We start from the raw sequence: 13,426 nt of genomic DNA, 5'->3' as shown, positions 1-13,426 counted from the left end.
GGTTAGGGTTGTTGCTCCAGCTGGGTTAGGGTTAGGGTTAGGGTTGTTGCTCCAGCTGGGTTAGGGTTAGGGTTAGGGTTGTTGCTCCAGCTGGGTTAGGGTTAGGGTTAGGGTTGTTGCTCCAGCTGGGTTAGGGTTAGGGTTGTTGCTCCAGCTGGGTTAGGGTTAGGGTTGTTGCTCCAGCTGGGTTAGGGTTAGGGTTAGGGTTGTTGCTCCAGCTGGGTTAGGGTTAGGGTTGTTGCTCCAGCTGGGTTAGGGTTAGGGTTAGGGTTGTTGCTCCAGCTGGGTTAGGGTTAGGGTTAGGGTTGTTGCTCCAGCTGGGTTAGGGTTAGGGTTAGGGTTGTTGCTCCAGCTGGGTTAGGGTTAGGGTTAGGGTTGTTGCTCCAGCTGGGTTAGGGTTAGGGTTAGGGTTGTTGCTCCAGCTGGGTTAGGGTTAGGGTTAGGGTTGTTGCTCCAGCTGGGTTAGGGTTAGGGTTGTTGCTCCAGCTGGGTTAGGGTTAGGGTTAGGGTTGTTGCTCCAGCTGGGTTAGGGTTAGGGTTAGGGTTGTTGCTCCAGCTGGGTTAGGGTTAGGGTTAGGGTTGTTGCTCCAGCTGGGTTAGGGTTAGGGTTGTTGCTCCAGCTGGGTTAGGGTTAGGGTTGTTGCTCCAGCTGGGTTAGGGTTAGGGTTGTTGCTCCAGCTGGGTTAGGGTTAGGGTTAGGGTTGTTGCTCCAGCTGGGTTAGGGTTAGGGTTAGGGTTGTTGCTCCAGCTGGGTTAGGGTTAGGGTTAGGGTTGTTGCTCCAGCTGGGTTAGGGTTAGGGTTAGGGTTGTTGCTCCAGCTGGGTTAGGGTTAGGGTTAGGGTTGTTGCTCCAGCTGGGTTAGGGTTAGGGTTAGGGTTGTTGCTCCAGCTGGGTTAGGGTTAGGGTTAGGGTTGTTGCTCCAGCTGGGTTAGGGTTAGGGTTAGGGTTGTTGCTCCAGCTGGGTTAGGGTTAGGGTTGTTGCTCCAGCTGGGTTAGGGTTAGGGTTGTTGCTCCAGCTGGGTTAGGGTTAGGGTTAGGGTTGTTGCTCCAGCTGGGTTAGGGTTAGGGTTAGGGTTGTTGCTCCAGCTGGGTTAGGGTTAGGGTTAGGGTTGTTGCTCCAGCTGGGTTAGGGTTAGGGTTAGGGTTGTTGCTCCAGCTGGGTTAGGGTTAGGGTTAGGGTTGTTGCTCCAGCTGGGTTAGGGTTAGGGTTAGGGTTGTTGCTCCAGCTGGGTTAGGGTTAGGGTTAGGGTTGTTGCTCCAGCTGGGTTAGGGTTAGGGTTAGGGTTGTTGCTCCAGCTGGGTTAGGGTTAGGGTTGTTGCTCCAGCTGGGTTAGGGTTAGGGTTGTTGCTCCAGCTGGGTTAGGGTTAGGGTTAGGGTTGTTGCTCCAGCTGGGTTAGGGTTAGGGTTAGGGTTGTTGCTCCAGCTGGGTTAGGGTTAGGGTTTGGGTTGTTGCTCCAGCTGGGTTAGGGTTAGGGTTAGGGTTGTTGCTCCAGCTGGGTTAGGGTTAGGGTTAGGGTTGTTGCTCCAGCTGGGTTAGGGTTAGGGTTAGGGTTGTTGCTCCAGCTGGGTTAGGGTTAGGGTTAGGGTTGTTGCTCCAGCTGGGTTAGGGTTAGGGTTGTTGCTCCAGCTGGGTTAGGGTTAGGGTTAGGGTTGTTTCTCCAGCTGGGTTAGGGTTAGGGTTAGGGTTGTTGCTCCAGCTGGGTTAGGGTTAGGGTTGTTGCTCCAGCTGGGTTAGGGTTAGGGTTAGGGTTGTTGCTCCAGCTGGGTTAGGGTTAGGGTTAGGGTTGTTGCTCCAGCTGGGTTAGGGTTAGGGTTGTTGCTCCAGCTGGGTTAGGGTTAGGGTTAGGGTTGTTGCTCCAGCTGGGTTAGGGTTAGGGTTAGGGTTGTTGCTCCAGCTGGGTTAGGGTTAGGGTTGTTGCTCCAGCTAGCTATATATTACAGACCTTTTTGACTCATATGCACAAAAAGGTGAATAACAAGCTGAATTCACTAAGCAGCGAAGCCACCAGAGGAACCTTGTTCTGCTCATCATTAGTTTTGTTCTATCGGTACAATGACAGACACAGGATCCAGCCCCAGGGATATATATTACCCACAATGGGAGCAGATAAAAGTCTACATTAGCCCATATGTAACTCCTGTGTCAGGCTCACACAGCCCAGCCACCACCAGAGGTGTTCATCTCTCTCTTTATGAATAATGCTATGTATATTACTCACTGACACAAAGCGCTTCCAATTTATGGTCCCTAACCTCACAGCGTGAGGACCAATTCATATCTTTCAGAATGCACGCTCTCAGCTATACATTGAGGGGGATCTGTGGGTATCTGATATGCACGGAGGAGAGTTTAGAGACAATGGCTCCACGGTAAATGTTGTGATTTTAGAAGCACTCGAGGCACGGCCCACCTACTGCCACTTGAGAACACGCCTCTCTCTTCCTTAATTCTCTGCTATTCATTGGCAGCTGTAGCTAACAAAGAATATGTTTGACAGCCCAAAAATCAACCAAGCTGTTCTTAAAAGCAACAACCTACACAGTCGTCTCTTACCAAGTCCTCAGCCAACTCTAGATGCTGCTCCACAACTATGTCTGCTGACAACATCCTACACAGTCGTCTCTTACCAAGTCCTCAGCCAACTCTAGATGCTACTCCACAACTATGTCTGCTGATAACATCCTACACAGTCGTCTCTTACCAAGTCCTCAGCCAACTCTAGATGCTGCTCCACAACAACCTACACAGTCATCTCTTTCCAAGTCCTCAGCCAACTCTAGATGCTGCTCCACAACAACCTACACAGTCATCTCTTACCAAGTCCTCAGCCAACTCTAGATGTTGCTCCACAACAACCTACACAGTCGTCTCTTACCAAGTCCTCAGCCAACTCTAGATGCTGCTCCACAACAACCTACACAGTCGTCTCTTACCAAGTCCTCAGCCAACTCTAGATGCTGCTCCACAACAACCTACACAGTCGTCTCTTACCAATTCCTCAGCCAACTCTAGATGTTGCTCCACAACAACCTACACAGTCGTCTTTTACCAAGTCCTCAGCCAACTCTAGATGCTGCTCCACAACTACGTCTCCTGACACTTCTCTGAAAAATGTAGAGGGAAGAAAAAAAACAGCTAAAAGGATTAAATAGAGAATTAGCTCACGTTTCAGAGGGCTCCCTTAGCTGATCTGGTGAGGATTTCACACACAGCACCTCTATCCCCTATTTTCTTGTCTCAATAGCTGGTTGAACTAGCTCAGTATAGCTGTTTGAATTAGGCCAGTCTTGGTAGTTCACTCTTGGTGTGTCTCTCCAGGTTCAATACGACCAGAGCGGACGGGCTGGGGTTGGGGACCAGGGAATCTAAGCACAGTTCAAGCAGAACAATAGCTGCCTGCAAAATGTCTTGCCTGGAGGTGGTGGCTTGTGAAAAACCATGTTGTTCTTGGGCCCCCGGGGCCCCCGGCTCCTTGAATAGATTTGTTAAAGCCCTATGGTTGATTTATGCTAAGTAGGCTAGGCAGGAGGGAGAGGGCAAAACAACGTCGCCAGAACAGCACTCTCTAAGCCTCGACCCACACTTTGATGGTTCCTTTGGAGGTGCCCAGTGAAAGACAAGCCTCCACTTCCCTCCGCTCTCTTCTCTTTCTGCCATACACAGATAATCAGCTTTATGGAAAGTATGTGTGCTCTTTTGACAGTCCGCGATAGCTCATTAATTCAATCACATCGAAGGCCATTGTTCCCAAAGTGTTTGAAATGCGTATTGGGACGAGTCCTTCCATAGGCCTGTCACTCACACACAACATTCTTCCTGGCGTTGTCATGGCGGGGGGCAGAGTTCATGAAAACACAGAATGTTAGCCAACAAAACAAGAATAAAGACTTATTGGAGATACTCTTTTTAAAGGCCATCTACCATGCACAAAAGCAGGACAAGTTGTGACACTATAGCAGCCCTGAGACGGGGAGAAACAGAGCATCTGAAAACCTAACAGGACTATGACCCAGGAGTCTCTGGGAAAAAGCTGATGAATTGCTGCCTGCAAGAACAATGTTGTTACTGCTCTGGCTTCTCCACCACTACAATGACCAGTACATTTGAACACATGCCTGTCGTGTCTCAACACTGTTGTAGGCCAGAGTACTGAGCAGGCCACTGGAATGTTGATAGTGTTCATGCTGATACGTTGTGCTGCATGACGCTCCCAGGCCAAACCGATCAGGCCAAATAGACTGGGGAAATGACTCAGACATGTGGAAAACACACACAGCAGTTACTGATGGGCATGGCCACTCAGCATTATAATCTGTCCTCTTAAAATGATCAACATCCTAAATGACAAGACACTAGTAGGATCTTCAATCATCCTTCTCAAAAAAACATGCATATTAAAGAATTAACCAATTAAGATCAAACTCTAATTCAACCTCATCCTGAATGAGAATGTAGAAAACTAGCAGATTAATTCTGCAACGTTATCCTGAATGAGAATGTAGAATAAAAGCAGATTAATTCAGCAACCTCATGCCTTAATGAGAATGTAGAATACTTACAGATTAAATCTACAAAGTCATCCTGAAATAGAATGTAGAGTACTGGCATATTAATTCCACAACGTCATTCTGAATAAGAATGTAGAATACTTGGTGATTAATTGCAGAAACATTTTGCAACCTCATCCTGATATAGAAAGTAAAATACTGGCAGATTAATTATTCAACCTCATCCTGAATGAGAAAGTAGAATAAGGGCAGATTCATTCTTCAACCTCATCCTGAATACGAATGTAGAATACTAGGTGATTAATTGCAGATACATTTTGCAACCTCATCCTGATATAGAATGTATAATACTAGCAAATTAATTATTCAACCTCATTGTGATATAGAATGTATAATAATAGCCGATTAATTCTACAACCTCATCCTGAATAAGAATGTAGAATACTAGGTGATTAATTGCAGATACATTTTGCAGCCTCATTCTGATATGGAATGTTTAATACTAGCAGATTAATTCTACAACGTTGACCTGAATGAAAACGTAGATTACCAGCAGATTAATGCTACTACCTCATTCCTGAATGAGAATGTAGAATACTAGCAGATTAATTCTACAACCTCATCCAGATATAGAATGTATAATACGAACAGATTAATTCTACAACGTCAACCTGAATGAAAACGTAGATTACCATCAGATTAATGCTAATAACTCATCCTGAATGAAAACGTAGATTACCAGCAGATTAATGCTACTACCTCATCCTGAATGAGAATGTAGAATACTGGCAGATTAATGCTACTACCTCATCCTGAATGAAAACGTAGATTACCAGCAGATTAATTTTACAACTTCATCCTGATATAGAATGTATGATACTAACAGATTAATTCTACAATGTCAACCTGAATGAAAACGTAGATTGCCATCAGATTAATGCTACTACCTCATCCTGAATGAAAACGTAGATTACCAGCAGATTAATGCTACTACCTCATCCTGAATGAAACTGTAGATTACCAGCAGATTAATGCTACTACCTCATCCTGAATGAGAATGTAGAATACTGGCAGATTAATGTTACTACCTCATCCTGAATGAGAATGTAGAATAATAGCAGATTAAAAGCAGCTCAAGTGATTGTGGCTTTGCTGCTGCTGCTGCTACCTAGGCATCAACACCATAGTACCCTCCAAGCTCGTCATCAAGCTCGAGACCCTGGGTCTCGACCCCGCCCTGTGCAACTGGGTACTGGACTTCCTGACGGGCCGCCCCCAGGTGGTGAGGGTAGGCAACAACATCTCCTCCCCGCTGATCCTCAACACTGGGGCCCCACAAGGTTGCGTTCTGAGCCCTCTCCTGTACTCCCTGTTCACCCACGACTGCGTGGCCACGCACGCCTCCAACTCAATCATCAAGTTTGCGGACGACACAACAGTGGTAGGCTTGATTACCAACAACGATGAGACGGCCTACAGGGAGGAGGTGAGGGCCCTCGGAGTGTGGTGTCAGGAAAACAACCTCACACTCAACGTCAACAAAACTAAGGAGATGATTGTGGACTTCAGGAAACAGCAGAGGGAACACCCCCCTATCCACATCGATGGAACAGTAGTGGAGAGGGTAGCAAGTTTTAAGTTCCTCGGCATACACATCACAGACAAACTGAATTGGTCCACTCACACAGACAGCATCGTGAAGAAGGCGCAGCAGCGCCTCTTCAACCTCAGGAGGCTGAAGAAATTCGGCTTGTCACCAAAAGCACTCACAAACTTCTACAGATGCACAATCGAGAGCATCCTGGCGGGCTGTATCACCGCCTGGTATGGCAACTGCACCGCCCTCAACCGTAAGGCTCTCCAGAGGGTAGTGAGGTCTGCACAACGCATCACCGGGGGCAAACTACCTGCCCTCCAGGACACCTACACCACCCGATGTCACAGGAAGGCCATAAAGATCATCAAGGACATCAACCACCCGAGCCACTGCCTGTTCACCCCGCTATCATCCAGAAGGCGAGGTCAGTACAGGTGCATCAAAGCTGGGACCGAGAGACTGAAAAACAGCTTCTATCTCAAGGCCATCAGACTGTTAAACAGCCACCACTAACACTGAGTGGCTGCTGCCAACACACTGACACTGACTCAACTCCAGCCACTTTAATAATGGGAATTGATGGGAAATGATGTAAATATATCACTAGCCACTTTAAACAATGCTACCTTATATAAATGTTACTTACCCTACATTATTCATCTCATACGCATACGTATATACTGTACTCTATATCATCGACGGTATCCTTATGTAATACATGTATCACTAGCCACTTTATACTATACTATGCCACTTTGTTTACATACTCATCTCATTTGTACATACTGTACCCGATACCATCTACTGTATCTTGCCTATGCTGCTCTGTACCATCACTCATTCATATATCCTTATGTACATATTCTTTATCCCCTTACACTGTGTACAAGACAGTAGTTTGGAATTGTTAGTTAGATTACTTGTTATTACTGCATTGTCGGAACTAGAAGCACAAGCATTTCGCTACACTCGCATTAACATCTGCTAACCATGTGTATGTGACAAATAAAATTTGATTTGATTTGATTTGATTTGATCACTCCTCCCATCCAGCCAGCCAGATATTGGCCAACATATTTGTTCCTACGGCGTAGTGACATTGGTAAAGTACAAACCATCGGAGACAGATACTCCATGCTACTCATTCTCTCTTTTTTCAGCCCTCTGTGATTCAAAAAAGTTGTGCTGGGCTAATCTCAAATCAAATCAAATCAAAGTGTATTTGTCACGTGCGCCGAATACAACAGGTGTAGGTAGACCTTACAGTGAAATGCTTACTTACAGGCTCTAACCAATAGTGCGAAAAAGGTATGTGTGTGTGGGTAAGTAAAGAAATAAAACAACAGTAAAAAGACATTTGAAGATAAGAGTAGCAAGGCTATATACAGACACCTGTTAGTCAGGCTTATTGAGGTAGTATGTACATGTAGGTATGTTAAAGGGACTATGCATATATGATGAACAGAGAGTAGCAGTAAGGTAAAAAGAGGGGTTGGCGGGTGGTGGGACACAATGCAGATAGCCCGGTTAGCCAATGTGCGGGAGCACTGGTTGGTCGGGCCAATTGAGCTAGTATGTACATTAATGTATAGTTAGAGTGACAATGCATATAAGATAAAAAGAGAGTAGCAGCATTGTAAAACAGGGGTTGGGGGAGGCACACAATGCAAATAGTCCGGGTAACCATTTTGTTACCTGTTCAGGAGTCTTATGGCTTGGGGGTAAAAACTGTTGAGAAGCCTTTTTGTCCTAGACTTGGCACTCCGGTACCGCTTGCCATGGGATAGTAGAGAGAACAGTCTATGACTGGGGTGGCTGGGGTCTTTCACAATGGGGTCTTTTTTAGGGCCTTCCTCTGACACCGCCTGGTGTAGAGGTCCTGAATGGCAGGCAGCTTTGCCCCAGTGATGTACTGGGCCGTACGTCCTACCCTCTGAAGTGCCTTGCGGTCGGAGGCCGATCAATTGCCGTACCAGGCAGTGATGCAACCCGTCAGGATGCTCTCGATGTTGCAGCTGTAGAACCTTTTGAGGATCTCAGGACCCATGCCAAATCTTTTTAGTTTCCTTATGGGGAATAGGCTTTGTCATGCCCTCTTCATGACTGTCTTGGTGTGTTTGGACCATTCTAGTTTGTTGTTGATGTGGACACCAAGGAATCTGAAGCTCTCAACCTGCTCCACTACATCCCCGTCGATGAGAATGGGGACGTGCTCGGTGCTCATTTCCTTGTAGTCCACAATCATCTCCTTAGTCTTAATTACGTTGAGGGATAGGTTGTTATTCTGGCACCACCCGGCCAGGTCTCTGACCTCCTCCCTATAGGCTGTCTCGTCATTTTCGGTGATCAGGCCTACCGGTGTTGTGCCGTCTGCAAACTTAATGATGGTGTTGGAGTCGTGCCTGGCCATGCAGTCATGGGTGAACAGGGAAAACAGGAGGGGACTGAGCACACACCCCGGGGGAGCTCCAGTGTTGAGGATCAGGGTGGCAGATGTGTTGCTACCAACCCTCACCACCTGGGGATTGCCAGTCAGGAAGTCCAGGATCCAGTTGCAGAGGGAGGTGTTTAGTCCCAGGTTCCTTAGCTTAGTGATGATCTTTGAGGATGCTATGGTGTTGAACGCTCAGCTGTAGTCAATGAATAGCATTCTCACATAGGTGTCCTTTTGTCCAGGTGGGAAAGGGCAGTGTGGAGTGCAATAGAGATTGCACCACATGTGGATATGTTTGGGCGGTATGCAAATTGGAGTGAGTCAAGGGTTTCCGGGATAATGGTGTTGATGTGAGCCATTACCAGCCTTTCAAAGGACTTCATGGCTACGGACGTAAGTGCTACGGGTCTGTATTCATTTAGGCAGGTTTCCTTTGTGTTCTTGGGATCAGGGAATATTGTGGTCTGCTTGAAGCATGTTGGTATTACAGACTCAATCAGGGACATGTTGAAAATGTCAGTGAAGACACCTGCCAGTTGGTTAGCACATGCCCTGGTACACGTCCTGGTAATCCGTCTGGCCCCGCAGCCTTCTATAAGACCTGTTTAAAGGTCTTACTCACACAGTCGTCCGGAACAGCTGATGCTCTCATGCATACCTCAGTGTTGCTTGCCTCGAGGCGAGCATAGAAGTGGTTTAGCTCATCTGGTAGGCTCGTGTCACTGGGCAGCTCGCAGCTGTGCTCCCCTTTGTAGTCTGTGATAGTTTGCAAGCCCTGCCACATCCGACGAGCGTCAGAGCCGGTGTAGTATGATTTAATCTTAGCCCTGTATTGACGCATTGCCTGTTTGATGGTTCATCGCAGGGCATAGCGGGATTTCTTGTAAGCTTCCGGTTTAGAGTGCCGCATCTTGAAAGCGGCAGCTCTACCGTTTAGCTCAGTGTGAATGTTGCATGTAATCCATGGCTTCTGGTTGGGGTTTGTACGTACAGTTAATGTGGGGACGACGTCCTCAATGCACTTTTTGATAAAGCCAGTGACTGATGTGCCAGGTCGCAATTGTAAATGAGAACTTGTTCTCAACTTGCCTACCTGGTTAAATAAAGGTGAAATAAATAAAATAAAATAAATGTGGTGTATTCCTCAATGTCATCAGAAGAATCCCGGAACATTTTCCAGACTGTGATAGCAAAACAGTCCTGTAGTTTAGCATCTGCTTCATCTGACCATTTTTTTATAGCCCGAGTCACTGTTGCTTCACATAATAGCGCAATTTGTTAGGAGACCGTAAAATGTTGGCCATCTCCTCCGGCGCCATTATAACCCATTTCCTCTGTTTACCAGATACCCTGCCTTCAGAAAGTAGTCACAGCCCTTGCATGTTTCACATTTTGTTGTGTTACAGCCTCCATTTAAAATTAATTAAATTGAGATTGTGTGCCGCTAGCCTACACACAATACCCCAGAATGACAATGTTGAATCATGTTTTTAGACATTTTAACAAATTAACAAAGAATGAAAAGCTGAAATATCTTCACTCAATAGGTGTTCAGCACTTCTGTTATGGCTAGCCTAAATAAGTTCAAGAGTAAATATGTGCTTAACAAGTCACATAATAGGTTGCATGACTTAACTTTGTGTGCAGTAGGTGTTTAACATGGTTTTTGAATGAATACGTAATCTCTGTACCCGACACAGACAATTATCTGTAAGATCCCTCAGTTGATGAGTGAATTTAAAACACAGAATCAACCACAGATACCAGGGAGCTTTTCCAATGCCTCACAAAGAAGCGTAAAATAAAGCAACCCTTGAATATCCATTTGAGAAATATTAATTACACTTTGGATGGTGTGTCAATACAAACATACAGGAGTCCTTCCTAACTCAGTTGCCAGAGAGGAAGGGAACCTCTCAGGGATTTGAGGCCAATGGGGAATTTAACACAGTTACAGAGTTTAATGGCTGTGATAGTCAAAAACTGAGGATGGATCAACACCGTTGTAGTTACTCCAAAATACTAACCTAAATTACAGAGTGAACAGAAGGGAGTGTGCACAATAAAACATTTCCAAAACATCCTGTTTGCTATAAGGAACTAAAGTAACACTGCCAACAATGTGGCAACGAAGTTGCACTTTGTATTCAGGACACAAAGTTCCTGAATACAAAGCATTTTGTTTGGGGCAAAGCCAACACAACACAACAGCACAGTACCACACTTCATATTTTGAAGAATGTTGGTGGCTGCATCATGTTATTGGTATGCTTGTTATCAGCAAGGACTAGGGGGGGGGGGGGGGGGGGGGGGGGGGTTAGGATAAAAAATAAATGGAATAAAGCGTGGTACAGGCAAAATCCTAGGAGAAAATCTGGTTCAGGCTGCTTTCCAACAGACACTGGGAGACAATTCACCGTTCAGCAGGACAATAACCTAAATCACAAGGCCATAATGCTAAATATAAACTGCAGTTGCTTACCAAGATTACATTGAATGGTCCTGAGTGGCCTAGTTACAGTTCTGACTTACTAGCAGGGTACAAGTGATGCAGGATAACGTACTAAACCACAAATTACCTCTAAATCCTGCAGCATAATCTCAATACCTTTAGTGGAGCAACCACTGTAGGTTGACTGATAACCTGTACCAACCACTGTAGTTCAGTGTGTCAAATCGGAGGGCATGCTGTCCGGTCCTCTGGCAGTCTCTATGGGGGTGCCACAGGGTTCAATTCTCGGGCCGACTCTTTTCTCTGTATATATCAATGATGTTTCTCATGCTGCGGGCGATTCCCTGATCCACCTCTACGCAGACGACACCATTCTATATACTTCCGGCCCGTCCTTGGACACTGTGCTATCTAACCTCCAAACGAGCTTCAATGCCATACAGCACTCCTTCCGTGGCCTCCAACTGCTCTTAAACGCTAGTAAAACCAAATGCATGCTTTTCAACCGTTCGCTGCCTGCACCCGCACGCCTGACCAGCATCACCACCCTGGATGGTTCCGACCTTGAATATGTGGACATCTATGAGTACCTAGGTGTCTGGCTAGACTCTAAACTCTCCTTCCAGACCGATATCAAACATCTCCAATCGAAAATCAAATCAAGAGTCGGCTTTCTATTCCGCAACAAAGCCTCCTTCACTCACGCCGCCAAACTTACCCTAGTAAAACTGACTATCCTACCGATCCTCGACTTCGGCGATGTCATCTACAAAATTGCTTCCAACACTCTACTCAGCAAACTGGATGCAGTTTATCACAGTGCCATCCGTTTTGTCACTAAAGCACCTTATACCACCCACCACTGCGACTTGTATGCTCTAGTCGGCTGGCCCTCGCTACATATTCGTCGCCAGACCCACTGGCTCCAGGTCATCTACAAGTCCATGCTAGGTAAAGCTCCACCTTATCTCAGTTCACTGGTTACGATGGCAACACCCATCCGTAGCACGCGCTCCAGCAGGTGTATTTCACTGATCATCCCTAAAGCCAACACCTCATTTGGCCGCCTTTCGTTCCAGTTCTCTGCTGCCTGTGACTGGAACGAATTGCAAAAATCGCTGAAGTTGGAGACTTTTATCTCCCTCACCAACTTCAAACATCTGCTATCTGAGCAGCTAACCGATCGCTGCAGCTGTACATAGTCTATTGGTAAATAGCCCACCCATTTTCACCTACCTCATCCCCATACTGTTTTTATTTATTTATTTTTCTGCTCTTTTGCACACCAATATCTCTACCTGTACATAACCATCTGATCATTTATCACTCCAGTGTTAATCTGCATAATTGTAATTATTTGCCTACCTTCTCATGCCTTTTGCACACAATGTATATATAGACTCCCCTTTTTTCTACTGTGTTATTGACTTGTTAATTGTTTACTCCATGTGTAACTCTGTGTTGTCTGTTCACACTGCTATGCCTTATCTTGGCCAGGTCGCAGTTGCAAATGAGAACTTGTTCTCAACTAGCCTACCTGGTTAAATAAAGGTGAAATAAAAATAAATAAAAAATAAAAGGTTGACTGATAACCTGTACCAACCACTGTAGGTTGACTGATAACCTGTACCAACCACTGTAGGTTGACTGATAACCTGTAACAACCACTGTAGGTTGACTGATAAACTGTACCAACCACTGTAGGTTGACTGCTAACCTGTACCAAACACTGTAGGTTGACTGATAACCTGAACCAACCACTGTAGGTTGACTAAATACCTGAACCAGGTTGCAGGCACTGGTACTGAATACTATATAATATACAGACCACTTTAGGTTGACTAAATACCTGAACCAGGTTGCAGGCACTGGTACTGCATACTATATAATATACAGACCACTGTACCTGGAGAATTTGCGTTTGCATTTTACTCTGCTGCTACTCTCTGTTTATTATCCATGCATAGTCACTTTATCTCTACCTACATGTACATATTACCTCAATTACATTGACCAACCGGTGCCCCCACACATTGACTCTGTACCTGTACCCCCTGTATATAGCCTCCACATTGACTCTGTACCGGTACCCCGTCTATAGTCTCACTAATGTTATTTATTTTGTCTCCTTAATTATTTGTTATAATTCTTCTTGAATAAATATTTTATATTTTATTAATTTTTTAATTCAGTTTATTTTAGTAAATACTTTAACACTTATTTTTCTTGAAACTGCATTGTAGGGTTGTAAGTATGTATTTCGCTGCTGTGACAAATAATATTTTATTTGATTATAGGTGTACCTACCGTAGGACTCCCCTCGAAGTCTGCCATTGAGTATGTACATACCCAACATGCGACAGAGCTGCAGGAGTTGTGACCTGTTTTTGAGGGAATGCTTTCACCTACAGATCGGTGTTTGTCACCTTGTGC

This window comes from Oncorhynchus clarkii, unplaced genomic scaffold, assembly GCF_045791955.1.
Source record: "Oncorhynchus clarkii lewisi isolate Uvic-CL-2024 unplaced genomic scaffold, UVic_Ocla_1.0 unplaced_contig_9791_pilon_pilon, whole genome shotgun sequence".
In the NCBI taxonomy this organism is placed as follows: domain Eukaryota; kingdom Metazoa; phylum Chordata; class Actinopteri; order Salmoniformes; family Salmonidae; genus Oncorhynchus; species Oncorhynchus clarkii.
The sequence above is the reverse complement of the archived record's forward strand: the minus strand, read 5'-3'. Positions refer to the sequence as shown.